Consider the following 6,014-nt stretch of genomic DNA (forward strand, 5'->3'; position numbering starts at 1 on the left):
CTCCTTTCACAAATTCCCCACTCCCTCAGGATGCGCTGCACCCCATTCCTTCAGTGGTAGACAGGGAACAGCGCCCCCAACTTTATGTGCCAGTGGCCTTGGAAGCTGAGTGTGGTCCTTTTCAGTGCCATGCATAGTCCAAAAAAGGCACCTCTGTTCCAACCAGAGAGCTTCTGAATGGGGAGGATTGTAATCACTTGAAAGAGCAATTGAGATGCAGGACACTTGAGGAATTATGGGGGCCAGAGGGGAGAGGTGCTTTGGGGACAAGAGTCCCTTGCACCTGGATGTGCAGGAATGACCTACTGTCCGGTGTACAGGGCTGGGAGGGGGAGGAGTGGGGCTATCCTTTTGGTTCACTTCCTCCTGCTGCATTTCCTATGGGCCCCAAATTAGTGAGGCTAAACTTAAAACAGCTTGTCTGGGCTCCATCCCATAAGCAATCCACCCACATGCCCCCTGAGGCAGGAGCTCTGTGGGATGCCCAGACAGCTGTCAGGACTTGGCAGCCCCTACCTCCACTCTCCTCCCAGATGCAACCCAAACAGTGCTCAGGTTTTTATAAAATATGTCTGCTTAAAAAGTTTCCAAAATCTTTTTGGTAACTTGAAACCTTAAAATTATACTAAGCTTAATGATGGATATTCATTAAATATCCAGTCCATTTCTAAATAAGATAAAATACTGAAACCATTTATAAACCTAAGTTTTAAACATAAGTTTATCTACTTTTGGCTTATTACAGAGAGACAAAAGTTAGATAAGTCTATTGGTAAATATATTCTTTTGCCACATTGAAAGTCAACTGTACTACGAGGAAGCATAGGTCTGTAAAAATTATGAAATGATGTATTCATAAAGTTACTGATCTACAGAATACGTAACAACCAGCTCACAACTGCTTACCTCCCGGTGTTCACTAGATATCAAAGTTACAAGGGTTAAGAATTCTAATCTATATATGTAAGTAAAACTGCTGAGAATAGTTAGGGTAAAGAAATAAACTCTGTATACAAAGTACACAAGGAAAGTAAGATATGGTTTTGGTAAAAAAAAAAAAAGGGGGGGTATGTAAGGTGTGAAGATGTGTTCTTATTAAAAGAAAAGAAATTTTGTCCTAGTTTAGGGGTTATCTAAAGGCTGTCTCAAAATTTAAAAACAGGAAAATAAAAAATAAAAACAAGTATCAAAAGTTGGGCAAAAAGAGAGAAAATCTTATATTGTGTAGTGAAACTGGAGAAAAGTAAATGAATTTATTATAAGTTTTTTTTTAAGAGCTCTACTCTCAACAGTGTGACTATGTAAAACTACAACTGAATATTCTTTCTCAATTCAAAGAACAAGATTTTCTTGGATTATTGTAAAAGATTGTTCTTTACATGTTGAGCAATCTGCCCAGAAAATAAAGATTATGTGCCTTATCAAAATAACCTCCTGTACTTCATGTTGCCTTAATCAGGTCTTTGATTACTTAAGAAAGCTGAGTCTCCTCAATATTAAAAGAACTAAAGTGTTTTTTCTTCTTCTTCCTCCTTTTTTTTCCCCCCAAACTATGTGACTTTCTGATTTGCCCTTGCAATGTTTAAATTGTCTCTCTGGTTAAATAGACAACGAAGTTACTATGTCATGTGAACTCTGATCATATTTAATCAAGTTTTAAACCTCTGGACATTTTTGACAACTTCCAAAAGTCAAATTCTAAATGAAGTCTTTTTGACCTAGAACCAATTTGGGGATTTTTCCCGAGGGTCCCTGGAAAATCTCAACGATTTGGGAGTGATATTAACTATAATTAACTAAACTATAATTAGGCCTATGTGATATGTTAAATTACATGAGAAGCATTGACAAATAAAAGTGATGTTTAACCTTCTGCAGGTTATATTTGTAGGTTTACTAATACAAGTATCTCAAAAATTGTATAAAATTTCTAGAAATCTGTCCATGTTCTTACTGTACATCGAATCCATCATAATTCCAACGTTTAATTTGAAATGCTGTGTCCCTCAGAAATAACCAAATTTCAGTCAGTTCAAAATGAGCTTTCGAACATCTGTAGCCACGGCTATGTTTCAGTCTTAGTCACAGATGGTTACTGCCTCACTCTGGTTCTTCTCCCAGAATATCTGTAATCAGCTGCAGCAAGAACGCTCCATGATGGAGCACTAGAGGGGCTCCCAGACCCCGCCATGGGGCTGAGCATGGATTCCCAGAATAAGAAAGAGCTGATGCCATCACAAAACTTCTAATCCAGAATCAAGCAAAACAAAAGTTCACTACAGGGAACCAGACGAACTGATGAGGATGATTGTCATTTTTTAACTTTTTGTTTGAAATCATGCTCGTTCCTTTAAGATTTAAGGAAACCCTTTATCTCTTTTCTTAAGCTATCTTTAACTTACAGTAATCTGATAAATTATCTCTGTAAACAGAAATGAAACATTTATGCTTTTCTCCCTGCCTGAGCCCTCCAGAATTTGTAAACTTTTATTGAGTGCTCTTATTTTCATTGCAATATAATTCATATATGTGTGTGTGTATGCAAATGCATACATTAAATAGGAATCTGTCCTCTTCATAAGAGTATATAGTTTAAAACATTGATTATCAAAGCCTTGACTGGAAGGCCAAATTTGAGAATAATATGCATAGAATCAGATATGACCAGTTTTAAGGAACTAAAATTGACTTTATCAAACCAGTAAAGCACCCCCAAACCAGCCTGGTCTCTTGCTTACAGAAACAGTTTCTAGCCTCACAGGCGAGTAAGGATGGACACTTTCTGGCAGACCCAGGAAACTTCAAATACGAATACCATATGATTTCACTTATATGTGGAATCTGAAAACCAAAACAAAGGTACAAATAAACAAGAAAACCAGACTCTTAAATACAGAGAACCAACTGGTGGTTGCCAGAGGAGAGGCGGGGAATGGGTGAAATAGATAAAAGGGATTAAGAGGTACAAACTTCCAATTACAAAATAAATAATTGACAGAGATAAAAAGTACAGCATAGAGAATATAGTCAGTACAAGGTAGTAACATTGGTGATTGCGCTTATCATAGAGAGCATGAAATAATATCTAGAATTGTTGAATCGTTATATTGTATACTTGAAAATAACACTGTGTTAATTATAATTCAATAAAAAAATTATTAAAAATAGATCTTGGGGACCCTTAAGAAGAGAGGAATTCACCCAGATCTGTAGGTACTGCAGGCGAAGAATGATGGCAAGTCCTTGGCTTGACTTCCTGGTCTAGAGCAACTTTAGAAAAGTCTGATCTGAGATTCTTTATTGAAAGTTCTGGCAAAGCAGACTTAAGAAGAGCCTATATGACCAATCACTATTCTTGCTGCACTTACATAAATAACCAGGCCAAGTGTAATGCGACTAGACTTACTTTAGGAACAAATTAATCCTACTGTGATTACATCTGCTAGAAACGGAGGTGATGGTAGAGAGAATACTGTGTTTCAGCGCAGAACTGTAGTGCACCCATTATCAGGCCCCACTTCTAGTCACTGTCACCCACCTATAAACCAGGCTGGGTCCCCAGCTCTTTCTGTTTCCTCCAATAACTAGCTACAACTCTCCAAACTAATGTTTCCAATTTTCTCCCACCCTCTGACTTGGAATCACTAAGAACTCAAACTTCCCTTTTCCCGAAAGCCCTACAAACCGAAGCTGATATAAACTTGCAAGAAATCACTGCAGTGGTTCATACACGGACACCTTTTCCCACCTGCGGCTGTGCGGGGCCATGAAGGAAGTTCACCAGAACACCCAGTGCCCGTCACCAGAGTCACCCAAACAGCAAAGCAGGAATTCAGCAGAATCACACCCACTGCTGCACCATCTAAAGATGCTCCAAACCCAACATCCCGAAAAATCTCAACTGATCGCCCTCTAGACTCAAATACAGATTTTGGAGTTTGTTAGAATCTAAACTTTTATTTTTGTTTCCTTAGAAGTGCTTCCTGTTAAACAGCTAACTGCCTGCACCGTAGCGAGCCCTAAAAGAGATCCAAGCAGATGCAGGGTTCCTCGGGGCTGGAGGTAGGACTGGGAAATAGGGAAGTCATTGCGAAGGGTACAGGATTTCTTTAATGAAGTCATGAAAATATCCTAAAATCAGCTGTGGTGATGGTTGCACGTATCTGTGAATACACTAAAAATCACTGAATGACACCCTTAAAATGCAGATTCCTGGGCCTCCACCCCACAACTAGGCACACAAATGGTTGGGGGTGGGGAGTTCAGGGTTTAGCAAGAAAGGCAGCAGTTTGCACCTGCATGTGTATGATTCTCCACATCTTCCATCTTCCTCTAGGTGGTACCCTGCCTTCTACATTCAACAGCTATGAATACTTAATAGGAAAATGCGCTTTGTGGAAGAAAAAACGAGCATGGAAAAGCACACTGGCCTATGTCCTAGCTCGCCCCACCTGCAGCAGCTGCTGGGGCCTCATCCAAGTCCCCGCCGGGCTCCACCACTCACTGGCACAACTGCATGCCAGGCACTGCATAAGCTCCTGGAAAATCTTCCAGATACCACCTCCCTTGGGGGGAGACAGTGAGTACCTAAGAACATTTCTGGTGGCGGCATCGCAAGGGCCACATGAGCATCCGTTCTACCCACCTGACGCCCAGGACACACAGCACACACACTCCTTAGGCAAATGAGGTCTAGCAGTCTGGTCCCCTAGACTCTGGACGTTGGAGGGTCTACTCACCACTCTTCCTAGTTTGGGATCCATTGGGCTGAAGTTCTGTAGCCTCTAGCAATTCCCCTGGACCTCAAAGGAAAGGGGAAGAGAAGGTCTCATCTAGGCCCTCAGCTGGCCGTATTAGCTATGTCTCGGCAAATGGCTTGTCTGTGCTCCCACCCCTGCCCCCAGAAGGAAGACGAGGCAGGACTAGTGGACCTATTCACATCTGCAAAACAAAGAGGCTTCAGAGATACTCATTCAATTCGAAGGCAGAGGAAGAGACAATGCATCTCATACGCACAGATAATGGGAGGACGTAGTGGCCCGGAAGTCATCTGATGCTACTGAAGAACAGCAGGGCAGCTCCGGCTGTGGGTGATACAACAGGTGCTTCACTGGGCACGCGCGGAGGGCGTGACCCTTGAGAGGAGTGTGTGCGCCCAAGGTCAGCAGAGCTGAGACAGAAGCAACGGGAACACAGCTTCTTGCCTTGAGCAGGGTCAAAGCCTCTGCTCCGTCGTCGTGGGCCCTCGTGATGAATGCTACGTAACGTATGAGCTAAACTGGTGTTATACGCCCTGTGTTAGCCTGCTCAGGCTGCTACAAGGACGTACTGCAGACTGGGGGTGGCTTAAACAACAGAAATCTATTCTCCCCCAGTTCCAGAGGCTGGAGGCCCAAGGTCAAGGTGTTGGCAGGGTTGCTTCCTTCTAAGGGCTGTGAGGGAGAACCTCCTCCTGGCCTCTTCTGATTGCTGGCTGGTTGGTGTTCCTCATCTTGCAAACACATCACCTAATCTCCGCCTTCATCCTCACATGCCCTTCTCCCCATATGTGTCTGTGTCCAAATGTCCCCCTTCCGTAAGGACATCAGTCATATTGGATTAGGGCCGGCCCTACTCCAGTATGGCCTCATCATAATTAACTGCATCTTCAAAGACCCTATATCCTAATAAAGTCACATTCTGAGGTACTGGGAGTTAGGACTTCAACGTATGCATTTGGTGGGTGGGGGGAGACACAATTCAACCCCTAACAGGCTACGGCTCCAATTCACTTCGAGAGATCTTTCAAAACACACAGACCATGAAGCCGGATCTCCAAGGGTTATCATGAGCAGGGTTGGTCCCTGATCTCTCCTACATGCATGGTTGGGGCCACAGGACCATCTCCATCAAAGATTTGGGTCAAAGTCACACCGTTCCCTCTCAAGTAGGCTTTGGCCACGACCACCTGTCACTCCAAGGAACTTCTCTTCTTCCTAAATAACTGTTCAAGGTATGCATTGAAGCAGCCTCTT

This window comes from Mirounga leonina, unplaced genomic scaffold, assembly GCF_011800145.1.
Source record: "Mirounga leonina isolate KUSES-001 unplaced genomic scaffold, KU_Mleo_1.0 Mir_93, whole genome shotgun sequence".
Lineage (NCBI taxonomy): Eukaryota > Metazoa > Chordata > Mammalia > Carnivora > Phocidae > Mirounga > Mirounga leonina.